We start from the raw sequence: 14,463 nt of genomic DNA on the forward strand, positions 1-14,463 counted from the left end.
TCTTACGAAAGAGTAGAGGGAATAGTCAAATAAGAGGAAACAAAAAATAATACATTTCCAGAATTTAGAATCTCAAGAGACCTTAAGATAACAGAAACAGGAGGCTGGTGTTGTGGTGGCAGGAAAAGCCACTAGTATCTCGTATGGGTGCTCCATTTCCAATTCAGCTTCCTACTGATAGCCTGAGGCAGGGGGTAACAGCAGAGGATGGGGCAAGTGTTTGAGTCCTGCCACCCTCATGGAGACCCCAGTGAAACTTCTGGCTCCTGGCTTCATCCCTGGCTGTTGTGGCTGTGTGAAGAGTGACCAGTAGATAGAAGATCTCCCTTTGTGTCTTTTCCTCTCTCTTTGTTTCTGTAACTCTAAATAAATAAATAAATGAATAAATAAATAAATAAATAAATAAATAAATAAATAAATAAAATATTACGGAAACAACCAAATGCAGGCTGTGTAAATCATCTCACCACCATCTTAAGATGTAGTGAAACAGTTGGTAAATCTAGCTCAGCAGCTATCCATAATTACTTTCACCAACTTAAAAGGCAGAGAGAGGTAGAGGGGGTGAAGAAGAGAGAGAGAAACAGAGACCTTCTGCTGGCTTACTCCACAAATCCCTACAACAGCTAGAGCTGAGCAGGCTATAGCCAGGAGCCTAGAAATCCCATCTGAGACTCCCAAATGGGTGGCAGGGAGCTAAGTACATGAGGCATCATGAAGTGGAGTAGCCAGTACTTAAACCAGCAGTCCAATATGAGATGCAGATATCCCAAGAAGCAGCTTAAGCCAATACACCACAGTGCCCACTCGACTTATTTGCTCCCGTATTTACAACAGTCATGTAGACAGATAATCAGCATGGTAATGTTCTTGTATGGATTGTCCTATTATCACAACTAGAATATTTACAACCTGGATAAAGATGTACTGAATCTAGAAGTGAAAATCTGAAAGCTTAACCAAATGTAATTTGGACCTACTTTGTACTTTTCAAAGTAATGAGGGATGATAAGAGCAAAAATCATCACTTGAATGTTTTGGGTGCCAGTTCTTTGTTTTTACTAACTTGCTTGTCATGTGCAGCGTCTTATTATCAATTACTAGAATATAAGGCCAAATTACTAGAATATAAGCTATATGATGGCAAGGACCTCTCTTCCTTTTGCTTACTAGTGAGTTAGGAACACTGAGACGCATGTAGAGCATGGAGTGGTCACATAATAGATATTTGGGGTTTTTTAATTCTTTTTTTTAAATTCTTTTTTTGTCTTTTTTATTATTATTATTGATTACATTGCATTATGTGACACAGTTTCATAGGCTCTGGGATTCCCCCAATCCCTCCCCGTGCCCTCCCCCCCATGGTGGATTCCTCCACCTTGTTGCAAGTATAGTTCAAATTCAGTCAAGATTCTTTCATTGCAAGCATATACCAAACATAGAGTCCAGCATCTCACCGTCCAGATAAATTCAACAGTTTCCTGGGGATACCATCTCTGGTCTGAAGGTAGAGCTGGCAGAGTATCATCCCGATCAATCAGAAGCCCCAACATAACATCAACAACAATTTACAACATTATGGAATTAATTGACATGGTATTGAGTAACCAATATGTTTAAAAATGCAAGTTCTTAACCACCTCCTGTGACTACTTCATTGACATTTCGATTTTAACATATATACAACCAGCTTCTATACACCTTTAAATGGCTGTAGAGTACTATTCAACTATCTTGTGTCTATTTTCATTTCAGTATTTACCAGTTCACATAATAGATATTTGTTGAACAAACAACTGAGCTTATCTAATTAGCAAGTTTTTTTGCTGAGTTCCTATGAGTGGTGCTCCAGCACTGCCCTGGGTGAACTTACACTCTCGTGAGACAGAGCTTGCAACAAATCATATTTTATGTTAGAGGAATCACAGAACAACAGGACAATCTGCCTGAGCTGTTAAGATGCATGCTTCAAAAGAGAGCATAACCTGCCAGAGAAAGCAAGAAAACAATATGAGTGGAATTTAGTGCAGCAATCTGTTGCCAAAGGGAGACAAAATGGAGACCAGGGAGGATAATGGAGCAGGTGCACACAGGTTTGACACATGGTCTGTGGCAGCAGTTTCCACTCCATCAGCACTATATTCCAGTAAGTTTCAGGAGAACCACAGTCAAATAAATCTGAGAAATGGTCAACCTACGAAAGTTAAAATAGCTCTTTATCTCAGCATTTTTAGATCCTTTGCCAGTGGGCTTTGTAACTTTCCAAGAGGGGATATTTGATGATGGAACTTCATATATTTCCATGAGCATCTGTACTATGAGACATATTCTAGAAAAAATATTCATCCAAACACAACCTTGCAACAGGGTGCACTGAGACTAGACCTCAACTTTCCCACAAACTGGCACTCCAAAGCTGGGAAATATCCCTGAGTTACTTTGTTACTGAGTGTGTTTAACCCTTTTCTCTATGCACTTGTCAGCTAACTATATGACTCAGAGCAAGACAAGCTCCAAGCAGGTCTGTCGAGGTTTGAGACTGTGTGGCCACATGTTTCTCTGTACAGATCACCATGATACCTTATGGATGTTTTTGAGTGCTATCCGGAGGAGGCTGGCTACTGGAAGTTATAGGAAATAAAAAGAAAGGCGAGAATATAGAGTGAACCCTGGAGAAAGCAAACAGCAATCCCTCACCCCAGCAAATGACAATGGATTAAGATTTGAAGAGAAATACCGAATAGAGGGTTCTAAGCAATAAAAAGTGAAATGAATCTAACTATATGAGTAATTATCAAATTGTATATTTTACCTTCTACTATGGTAATACCTGTGTGTTATCATCTGTTTTCATCATATTTATGAAAGATGATAACCTCATGCTAGTTATAATGCAGAAGCAGAGGAAAGACCTATTCTAAATGTTACGAGTGAAAAGCAGAGTTGAGACATGGCTTCTTCCATCTGGCCCTACTCCTACCATTAATACTATTTAGGAAACAAGCCCGCAACAGATGAAAGCTTTCTGTCTCTTTTTCCTCTTCTTTTTTCTGTCTTTATACCTCCCAAATAAAATTATTTCCAACTAATGTAAATTTTTAAGGAACACAATACCTTTCCAGTGTTAATTGTCACCGAAAATGAACTTAAGTTCACAAAATAATGTTACATGTACAAAAAAAAATGAAATTTTTGTGGGACTTGATGACTCTTGAGGTATTTGTTCTGTGCCTAGCTCAGGGGTAATGGACCTTAATTTAAAAGCCTTGGACAAAGGACGATGCTGTTGTTTCTGTTACCTGTTGTGTGAAGCAAGCTGCTTCTTGATTGGTGGCTTTACATAGCAATCATTTATTAGCACACAATTCTGCAACTTAGCCATTTGGATTTATATCAGCTGTGAATTTTTTCTGCTAATGTCACCTGAAATCACCCATGGCACTGCAGTCACCTGGCAGCATACTATGATGTAGGATTGGATGGTCTAAGAATCTTTTCATGTGTCTGGAGTGTGGTTGTGGTTCTTGGCTGGGAAGCCTTGGGTCTGTTTTCTAGAGCTTTCTGATTGCAATAGGAATAGGCTATGCCAAAGTTCTTTACATAGTGATAAGCAGGCAACCTTCCAAACAAATGAGAAGGAGAGATACCAAGTCTGGAGTCCAGAACTTACATAATGGCGCTTCTGCCACCTTCTGTGGGTTTAAGTAAGTCAAGGATCAGCCTCAATTCCAGGAAAGGGGCAAGGACTTCATGCTTCCCAGGAGTAACACAGTCACAATGCAGAGAAGCATGCATACAGAAATGAGAGAAGTTTCTGTACCCATTGTAACAAGCAACTGATTAGTCATGTTGAGCTGTGTGAAATCAAAGGCTACTTCAAGTCATATGTCCTCAGTATCTTCCTCAAAGAGTCCTGACCTTTCCTTCTGGGTTCCTCTTTCTGTTTTAGGTTATATATTGGAAAACATGATTACTGGATTAATACTCTCCACCATAGCCTACCCGTTTGTTTCCCCTTCCCTAATGAATCATTAGCATTTAGAACTTGATAAGTGACACTCAATGAATCTTGTTGAATTACTGAGTGGATGAATGTCAAAGTTACGATAAAGGTAATGCCAGAGTTATATCTTAAAGATAACTGCATTAGATAGAGATGAGTCATATGATAATACTAATTCAAATTAAAGAATCACCGTGTATAACACTGCAATAGCCAAGATTTCAGCTGAGTTCAAGGATGTAAATCTTTTAAAATAACAATCATTTCCAATTATTTGCATGTACTAACAATATCCAAGAGCAAACAGAAAGTTATTAAAACAAATAACTGAACATCTTATAAGAAAGTTATGAAGAATTAATGGTAATTACATAGACAGGAAACATACTAAGAATAATACAATAAAATAACAGATATAAATAAATTGAGATATATTTTAGATTTAATTAACAACAATTATATATGTGGAATTTTTTATGATGTTTTGGTATTCATTTTATGGAATGGTTAAAACAAGCTAAATAGCATATTACGCATGGTCTCACATGGTTGTCAATTCATGTGATGAAAACATTTAAAATATAGTCATTTAATGATTTTGAAATATGTAATGCATTATTTTTTACTATAATCACAATATGGATTGGCTTACTAAACTTTTGCCTTCTGTTTCACTGAAATTTCATACACTTTAAACGTTGCATTGCCTGTCCCCTCCTGGTAGATTCCCCAACACTTGGCAACCCCATTCTATTTCTCTGTGTTTTGGTGTTGTAGCCTCCATATACAACTGAGATCATGTAGTGAAATGCTCATACACCTTTTTAAACTGTGAGCACATATCAAAAAGATAATCTAGCACATAAATAAAAAGAAAGAAACTTATTCTATTAAAATATGTATTATGGAAAATAGTTTCAGGAAATGCATAAAGACCAGCACAAACCACACCATTATATATCAGTGTTTGTAATAGCTATGTAAAAACCATAAATGCCAACAATTGATCCAACAGAAACTTAAGTTTCATTGTTAGTGTGAATGTAAAACGAACAAAATATTCTAAAATAGATATACAAAAAGAAACAAATGCACACATCTTTTTTACAGGAAGTGTTGAGACTTTTCCTGTGGAAATAAAAATAAAAACCCCAACAACATTAAACATAGCTTTAGTTCTAAAATAATCTTGAAATGTAAGCATGGTGATAACTAGTAAAGGCAAGGGTGTTTTTTTCACCACTGAAGTAAAATATTGCATAATGGAAAAAAATTTTATTGAAATTTGGAAATTCTTCATACAGTCTAATGAAAAGTGAAAATTTAGATTAATGGCACACAAGAAATAATACTTTATAAGATATGCAAAAGATGAACTTACATCTGACTGTTAAAATACATAAGTTTAGAAAAGTTCTGTGAGCAGTGAGTTAAAAGAAAATGTACAGGGTCCAGTGTTGTGATACAGAAGTTTAATATACCACTTGCAGCACCAGCAGCCCATATTTGAGTGCTGACTTAAGTGCTGCCTGCACTACTTCCAATCCAGCTTCCTCCTGAGGCACCTGGGATGGCAGGGGAGGTATGTAGATACCTGCCATCCGTGTGGGAGGCCTACATGTGGTTCCTACATGAGAAAGAAGACGATGTGGCTCCTGGAATCTGGCATGGAATGGAATGAGCAAACACTTAACACAGTCCAGAGGGAAGTCTGTACAGGCTCAGAGGAAGCACATCACCCCAGCGAAAAATATCCCAATAGAAAGTTCCAGGTCATTGTCACATTTATGTGGGGAAAATCTAATTGCTGATTTGAATAAATCAAGTTCTGATCCTAAAGCTCTGAGAAGACTTTAACAAATGTTTTCCATGCAAATCAAGTTCTCTCTCTCTTTTTTAAGACTCCTTAGATGTCTCTTCAGGAAAACAGTCCCCATCATTATGCAGGACACAAAATATATTAGCCTACAGATTCAGAAGAAAAATACTAGGGGGACAGGCATTGTGTTAAGCTGCTACTTGAGACTTACGTATCCCATGTTGGGATACCAGTTCAAGTCCTGGTTACCCCACTTGCCAGCCAGCTTCCTGCTAAGGTGAATGGGAAAACAGCAAAACATGCCCCAAGTATGGAATTTCCCTTCACCCACATGGAAATCCCAGGTGGAGTTTTTGGACCCTCGCTTCAGCCTGACCCAAACCCAGCTGTTGCCAGGGCAGTAAGCCAGCTGATCAAAGATTCCACCTCCACCCTCATTTTCCCTCTCTTCCTCTCCTCCTCTCTCGCTGTCTGTCTGTCACTCTAACTTTCCAATAAATACTTTTTCAGAGAAGGAAAGATGTGGACCAGCATTGTGGCATAGTGGATCAAGTTGTTGCCCTCAAAGTCAGTACCCCAAATGAACACTGGTTAGAGTCCTGGGTGCTCCATCGCACATATCACAGTGCCAGTTCAATTCCTGCTGTTCAACTGCAGATCTAGCCCCCTGCTAATGTACCTGGGAAGGCAGCAGAAGGTACCACAAGTACTTGGGTCCCTGCCACCCATGTGGCAGGCTCAGATGGAACTTCAGGCTCTTGACTTTGGCCTACTCTAGCCATTGAGGCCATTTGGGGAGTGAGCCAGTGGGTGTAAGATGTGTGTGTGTGTGTACATTTCAGGTAAAAAAAAAGATAAATCTTTTTAAAAACTTATTTATTTGGACAATAGAGCCACAGAGAGAGGAGGAGCACCACCCCCTCCCCCCCCACAGGTCTTCCATCGATTGGTCCAGCTACCCACACCCCGAATTGGTTGCAATAGGCTGGGGTGAAACAGACCAAAGCCAGAAATCAGCTTAATCCAGGGCTCGTATGTTGGTGCAGGGGCCCAAACATCTGGGCCATCCTCTGTAGCTTTCCAAGGTGCAATAACAGAGAGATGAAACAGAAATGATGCAGCCAGGACATGACTCTGCACCCATATGAGATGCTGATCTGGAAGATGGTCGTTTAAGCTGCTAAACCACAATGATAGCCCCAAGAAGTAGATAATTTGATTTTTTTTAAAAGAATAGAAAAATGATTTGGGGTAGAGGTGTGGTCTGTGGTTTTTCTCCATCGGTTAGATCATGAGCTTCTCATTTTTCTGGAACACAGTTTTTGGTTCCCTGATGCCTTGGGCATATCTTAATCATGATGCTGTGCTTAATAAATGTCTCTGTTTAATTTGAAGCCTCATCTACTGTATTGAATCAACAGAACTCTGCATTTGCGCCTGCATGTGTTGGGGATGCTGTTAAAGCATCTGTCCAAATTAGCGTGCTTAGCTTCAGTTTCTTCCTTAGGGGAATCCTGCAATTTTTCTTACTATAGAGTTCTTTTAAAAGGCCCTAATTGTTTATTTTCCCTGTTGTGAATGAGTCCCTTGGAGCTGTTAACAAATGACTCATAATAAGTTAGACTAGATGATCTCTGCAGTTTCCTCCCAGTTCCAAAGTTCTGTGATTTTGTAAGCGGGACATTAATTTCCCTAGTTTTTACGGAACTGAAATGTCATGAGCAGATATTGAGAATATAAAGTGGATCTTGGTGGACTGTCACACACTCCAGCATGCTGAATACAAAGTATACCAAGAAGGGTGTTTGGGCACAAGGAATTACTAATACACATGTAACACTGAGACTTGGGTGGTATTTGGGAAGTTGTTAGGGAAGTGGTTTATCTTTTTTTCTGTGTTTTAAGTAGGGAACAAAGCCATGTATTGGGATAAGAAGCTTAAGGAATTTCTGGAAATGTAGGATGATCCAAAAAAGGAAAAGAGAGCGTGAAACAAAGACATGTGAGAGGTGAAGTTACAGGTTTATGTAATGGACATTGGCGACTAAATTCACAAGAAGGTTTTTCTTAGTGTGGGTCATTTTAAACTTTTTAAAATAAGGTTGTTTGCAAGGCCTCCATAGCAAGCCAGCAGCCAGTGAACTCAACCAGCTCTAATCCTGTCATTTGGGGGTCTGAAGAAGATGAGGCTGGGTTATAGAAAAGGCTATACATTTGGAGGAAGGCATAGTTATTTCATAATTTTTGCCATTTTCTATTTTTATGAAACATATGCTGACCTAGGTTACTTTGATTTTTGTTCTTATTTTTTCATATGATATATATATATATATATAGCTGTTTTCACAGAACTATCTACCCTCATTTCAGAGGGATTCATTTTTACTGGATATTTTACTCCAAGGAGAATGAATAATGAAAATTCACACTTAGAGGAGCTCCAAATGTAGATAAATAGACGTAAAATGACATTTTGTAGCCCATCTTTAAAATCTTTGTTGGATTTCTGTATCTCTGGTCACATTTCCAATTCTATCCTTCTATGTTCATCTTCGTGCCGCTTGCATCTCTTAAGCATTTCTTTAAATAAACATTTTCCCACTCTCATTTGTTCTTTGTCCTGTGCCCAAGATGATCACCTTTTCCACTACTTGGATATTTTCCTAAGTGTTCAGTTCGGGTAGCTTCTGCGCTGTTGCCTGTCCCATTGAGTTTCTGTTTCAGGAGCAGTCACTTCTCTTTCTGTCGTTTTGTGCCACACAACCTTTACTCACAGAGGGGTCTTTAAAATTTAATTTGGGTTTGTTCTGTTGTTAATATTCTTTTGCTCTTAACCTTCCATCTTCACTAAGAGACACTTCTCAGGCACTCACATGTATGACTGCCATGTTCATCTTGGCCGCTCCTGCGGCATTCAGTTATATTTGCCTCCTAAGACAAAATGTGTAAATCTTTAATTCCTTAGTCCTGTTTCTCTTTTCCTGCCTTCTGATACAGTCCCTTCACATATTTTTCTCTATCTGCTTTTTTCTCTTTCTCATATCAGGAAATAATCACAGAAGTGTTCATAAAAACAGACTACTTCAATGAAACCAAACACAATTCAGACACTGAATTGGCAAGAACATTCTTATTCACTTAGGGAACATGTGCTTAGGATAGTATTGAACTACCTTCAGCTTTGGAGAAGAGAATTACTTTATGAGACATGACACTGATCCCCAGGGAATGCTCTCCTACTTTAAAAATCATAAAATTATAAATTAAATGTGATTGCTCTGAAGTGTCCATAATTAAGGAATTGACAAGCCCAGGGGTCTGAGACCCCTGTCCAGTATACCCTGTGAATGTTAAAATCAGATGGGCAGTGCGAGAACAGAGTGGATTTCATACCCCAGTCTGCCCCCTCAAACTGAATTGGACGCCATTTTGCGTAGGGAGGAAAGTACAAGGGAAAGGACTGAGCATGCGCTGAGCTGGGAGTGAGCTCATTTCTGACTCGGTGAACTGCAGCAACGTGGCATTCTACAGGTTCCACGCAAGACAGGTCTGGGTAGTCCTCAGACCTGATGGCCAGCAGATCAAGAATTCTAGTAGTGGTACGTCAGGCGCCATTTTGTGCACTGCGGCAATAGCTTTGGGAGTGCAGGGGACAACAGTGAACTGTGCATGTGCTGAGCTTGTGAGAACTCGCTGACGTCAGTGGATTGCACTGGTCCCGCAGGAAAATAATACTGAGTGTGGCATTGTATGGGTCAAAATAGGTCCGTGTGGCACCCAGACCTAACGTCCCACAGGTTGTGGCAAAATCAGCGCCACCAACAACCTAACTAGATAGGACACCTGGTGTCTCTCTAATCCTGGGACCTGCTCCAACCGGAAGTGGGAGAAAGGTTGCAGAGACAACAGTGCAGCCTCAGCATGGTATCACACGAGGAGGAGAGTGGTGAGCCAAGAGCTGGGGCTGTGGAGACCACGGTGGAAATCTGACGTAAGAACCCAGACCTGGAACTCACTGGAGGTTGTGGCACAAGTGGTTGCAAGCAAAAAGTTGTGTACCAACTGCAATAAGTAAAATCGCATTGTAGACCTGTGGGTGACACAGCTTAGAAACCTGCCCCAAGGAGAAGACTCTGCTAACCAGAAGCACAATGATCAAGAGCAAAAGAAGAGACAAAAGCACAATGAATATTACTGAAAACTCCCCTGCAAAAGAGCAAAACCCTTTGCCATCCTCAGAGTTAACTGAGGAAGACATTGAGAAAATGGGGGACACAGAATCCATAAGACTCATTTTAAAGATTCTGCTGAAAAATGAGAAACACATACAAGAGTTCAAAGAATTTAAGGAAGCAACAAAGCAAATCAAGGCTGGTATATCAGAAATTAAGAACACAGTAGAGCAAATTAAGAGTACAGTGGAGAGTCTCCAAAATAGAATGAAGCAAGCAGAAGAAAGAATCTCAGAATTGGAAGATACTTCCTGTCACCAAGGGGAAGCAAACAAAAAGCTGGAAGCAGAGCTGGATCAGGCCAAAAAAAGTATTCAAGAATTGAAAGACACTATTAAGAAGCCAAATAGAAGAGTTTTGGGAGTCCCAGAAGGTGCAGAAAGAGAAGCTGAGTTTGCAAATGTATTTAATGAAATAATAACGGAAAATTTCCCTAATCTAGAGGAAGAATTGGGAAACAAGTTCCAGGAGGGGCACAGAACTCCCAACAGGCTTGATCAAAAGCGATCTTCACCAAGACACATGATAATCAAGCTCTCTTCAATTGAACATAAGGAAAAGATCCTTAAATGTGCACATGAAAAAAAATCAATTGACATATAAAGGAATGCCAGTTAAGCTCTCAGGAGATCTCTCACAGGAAACTCTACAGGCAAGAAGAGAATGGAGTGACATATTCCAGATTCTAAAAGAAAAAAATTGTCAGCCTAGGATAACATATCCAGCAAAGCTTTCTTTCGTCTTTGAAAATGAAATAAAATTCTTCCACAGTAAAGAAAAGCTAAAAGAATTTGCCTCTTTCAAACCTGCCCTACAAATGATACTTCAAGATGTTCTCTTGACAGAGAAGAGGAATAGCACCCAATGAAACCAAAACCAAAGGCAAACGGGAAGAACATCCCAGTAAAATGAGAACAGAAGACTAAACCAATGAACAACCCATTCCTAAAATGACAGGACCAAAGTACCATCCATACATGTTAAACTCTGAATGTAAATGGCTTAAGCTCAATCAAACATCACAGATTAGTAGACTGGATTTAAAAACAAAACTCATCTGTTTATTGTCCGGAGGAGACACACTTCAACAAAAATCAGCGGAAACTATACCACATGGGTTTTTTTGCTTTCTGTTGGGTTAATCTCTTCAAAACACTTTCTTCTGATTAAATCATTCGATGTCTCGTAGATCATGCAGTGGCATCATTTTCTTCAAGAAGGTTCTTGTTTTTTTGTTTTTTGTTTTATTTTTTTTTTTACGATTCATTTATTTTTATTACAAAGTCAGATGTACAGAGAGGAGAGACAGAGAGGAGGATCTTCCGTCCGATGATTCACTCCCCAAGTGACCGCAAAGGCTGACCTGGAACCTCTTCTGGGTGTCCTACACGTGTGCAGGGTCCCAGAGCTTTGGGCCGTCCTCGACTGCTTTCCCAGGCCACAAGCAGGGAGCTGGATGGGAAGTGGAGCTGCCGGGATTAGAACCGGTGCCCATATGGGATCCCAGGGCGTTCAAGGCAAGGACTTAAGCCGCCGGGCCCAGTTCTTGATTTTCATTTCTTCAGCTACACATTAGTCATTTAATAGCATGTTATTTAACTTCTTGGTGTTGTTAATTTCTTTTTTCTCCCGGATGTTAATTTTGTTTTGTGGCTTTTCATTTAAGGGGATGTATAGTAGCTGTGTAATGGAGACTGTCATATCTAGTAACATGTCATTTAACTTCATGGCATTGTAAATTTCTATTTTTCTTTCTATTGTTGATTTTGTATTATGACTTTTCATTTAAGGGGATGTATGGCAGCTGTAAAATGGAGACTAACATCCAGATGTGAGGATGCAGTGTGGTATGCATCTCTATTTCCAGACAAAGTTGGACTTACAATGAAACTGTTTACTATATCTTGAGAATAGGATTTTGGACTGCCATTGTCAATGCCCGCAATGATGGACATATGACTGAGTATGAAGAACTATATGTTAATAATGATATAGAGGAACTGGGGGGGGGAATTCGGGAGGGGAAAAGGGAATATGGAACTGTATCATAAAATGATAGCAATAATAATAAAATGTAAAAAATGCAATTAAAAAATATTATAGTTTGAAAAAAACAGATGCTACACCACAACATTGCCCATATATATTTTAATTTAATTATTTCACACACTGATTTCCAGTATCATAGCACTACCAAAATAAGACTCCTGCTTATGCCAGAGGTTTAAAAAGCTTGAGATGTCTCTATTTAAACATAATTTTTGAACATAAAATATTATATGGACTGATTTTTTTCTGTCAGATGCTTTTGCATGTTCATCATAACTCAAATGAGGATAATGAAAAAGACTAAAACATGTACTTTCTTGTTAAGGCTACCTTAATGTATAGACAAGTGTGTACAAAGAGACTATTTCCAGTTTCATGTACTTTGATCATTAATGAACTCAATAAAAATTAAAGATAAATCCTCAGAGTCACTGTAACAATTGTTTGGGAAAAGTATAGGAACAAGTAACAGGAACAGTTTAGAAAATACTCAAGACGGGAACCCTCATTGCCATAATGATTTCACTGAAAGAACAATAAATACTATTGAAGCAACATAGCAATGAAACATGGAAAAACTTAACCCAGTAATTAATTAAAATATTTGCAAGAATGTCCAAGACTTTATATGCGATTTAAGTGCAATTCGTGTCTATTCAGCTGAAAGCGCAGCAACAACCAGTAATTTTTTTTCTCTTTTCAGAAAATGAAAGTAAGTTTGTTTTGATTTCTTCCCTGGGGACTTCACTATGCAGCATCTTGGGACTAGGGCCAATCAACATAAAAGTGGCCATTTGATCTGTAGTAGTAACGGAGCATCCAGCCTGGAAACTGCTCACACTAGGAGCTAGGGGTAACCAGTGAGGAAGGGGAGAGCCTGGGGAAAACACCTGGAACCTGTGATTGGAGGATGAGTAAAGCGTGTTTGGGAAGAAGTAGGAAAATAAACTAGTACACAACAGATATCACCATTAATGGGAAGTAGAGTCTGATTACCACATGTCAAATTATAACTGCTATGTTTCCCCTAACAAGACCCCCAGTACCGTTATTCAGGCTGCAGTTCTTGAAGCCCATAAGCTTACAGGGCTGTATTTGTCTTGAATCTTTCTTGGGCTTCCACATGCAGTAATTAAAATAATGCTATTTCTATTTTTATGACTTACATTGCTCTGACTTTTAAAATGAAAGCTTTAATCTATAATCGCACACCAAGGCTCTTGAGAAAAGTATACAATCTTTATTCATAAAACCATTCCCTCAAGTAACCATTCTGTAAGGGTTAGATTAAGGGAAGAGGGTAAAGGAGGGGGACAAGGGAGCAGGGGAAAGGGAGCAAATATGAATAAAATTGCTTTTTCCAATAATGAACTTGTAGTTGCAGGAGGCAAGGAAAATGAACATGCTTGAAGAATTCCTTGGGGCTAAGGCACTAGTTATTTTTACAGTTTCAACCTCTAGTTCAAGATTTTTTTCTTATAAAGGAATAAAGCTATACGCTCTTATAACAGATGTGGGCTCCTATAACACCAAGCACTCTACACAGACTACAGCAACCAGTCAGTGAAAATAAAGATATCAAAACATCATTTGGTACCTTATCTTCAGACAAAATTTTTCTGCATTTTCCAGGCCAAAGGGAATTGATTCTAATTTGAGGGGAGTGTCAGGAAAAACTCTTAAGAGGAACAAGACTGTACATCTTCTTTTCTAAATTATTTTAGTCTTTCCTGCCAAAACAGACATGAAGTTCTTTCTGTAACCCACCCCCAATAGTTCCTATTGTAGTTCAGTTGGCATCCTTTGAAATCTATTAATATATTCCATGGAGAGAATCGCTAGTTACTATCTTCTGGACAGCCCTCATTTCAGCACTGAAAAATCCTGACTAAATAGCTCTATCAACCTTCTCCCAGATTTAATCATTTCAGAACATGTAACCTTTGCTAATATGTCACACTATCCAGTCTTTGTTCATTTTTAATCATTAGTTATACCATTGCATGAAGATCAGTCCATAAACCCTTTGAAAAAAATGAAAAACTCAAATAATCCATTCCAACAAATGAAATGCTAATGCTGTTGCTACGTAGCAACGCTAGGTTCATTAGATGCCTTTGCCCAGCTTGCCATCTGTAGATCTCTTTCTTTTATCCCACCAGCCTCAGAACATTTTAAAGGGTGGAATGTGTCATAACCCATTTATTTTGATGAAAGACAAAATTACATCTCTGTTTTCTATAAGGCAGAACAAAGCTTAAACACACTTGGACTAATAATTCTTAATGAAAATTATGTTCTTTATGATTTTTTAAAATTCTACCAAGAGAAACATTTCCTATTTGAGTAATTGTTTAATT

The sequence above is a fragment of the Ochotona princeps genome, chromosome 10 (genome assembly GCF_030435755.1).
Source record: "Ochotona princeps isolate mOchPri1 chromosome 10, mOchPri1.hap1, whole genome shotgun sequence".
Classification (NCBI taxonomy): domain Eukaryota; kingdom Metazoa; phylum Chordata; class Mammalia; order Lagomorpha; family Ochotonidae; genus Ochotona; species Ochotona princeps.